Here is a 560-nt window from a genome sequence, read left to right as displayed (position 1 = left end):
GAGTGCAGAAAGGTGAGGGTGTCCAGGAAGAGTGCAGCAAGATGCAGGACAGAGACTTTCAGCACAGCAAAGACAGGCAGCACAAAAGACAGGACCTGAATATAAGAGAGATTTGCTGCTGCTACTGTCATGAAAAGGTCCGTTTGGTCCGACAAAAGCCAGAGGGGGAAAAGGAAAGAAAATATTGCACTCCCCATGAAATGTATTACTGTTGCAAATTGGTTGAATACAAATTTATTTTCTAGGAGGTCTTTTGTTACTTTACTTTCAGAACTAGGACATTCTGGACAGGGGTCAATTGTGTCAATTGTGGGAATAAATGTGCGAAGAGTACGCCGTCATCTCAAAGCGTCACGGTGCCTTTCTGTTCTTTACTTTTATGAGAAGATTGTAATTCTTTTGGGGAAAATAAAATAATCGCAGGGATGCAACCTTCATGTTAGTATACACAGTCACCACACCCCCACAAAATTGTGCCTGGCAGTTTTATTGAGCAGATTTTCACAGCGCTGTTGTTTTGAGTGAAAATATGAAACTGTCGCTGTGGTTTGTTGTGAAAA

General features: G+C 41.8%; 1 protein-coding gene across 1 annotated transcript in view; it reads right to left on the bottom strand.

Annotated features, from left to right (window-relative positions):
• The window catches only part of ddb1 (damage-specific DNA binding protein 1), a 44,513-nt gene that overhangs the window by 14,826 nt on the left and 29,127 nt on the right, over positions 1 to 560 (bottom strand). The gene's annotated exons all lie outside the window — the stretch shown is intronic.

Source organism: Seriola lalandi, unplaced genomic scaffold, assembly GCF_002814215.2.
Source record: "Seriola lalandi dorsalis isolate HSWRI2012SDOR001 ecotype SW California unplaced genomic scaffold, Sedor1 jcf7180002054478, whole genome shotgun sequence".
In the NCBI taxonomy this organism is placed as follows: Eukaryota; Metazoa; Chordata; class Actinopteri; order Carangiformes; family Carangidae; genus Seriola; species Seriola lalandi.
Note: the sequence above shows the minus strand (reverse complement) of the source record. Positions and strands in the feature narration are given on the sequence as shown.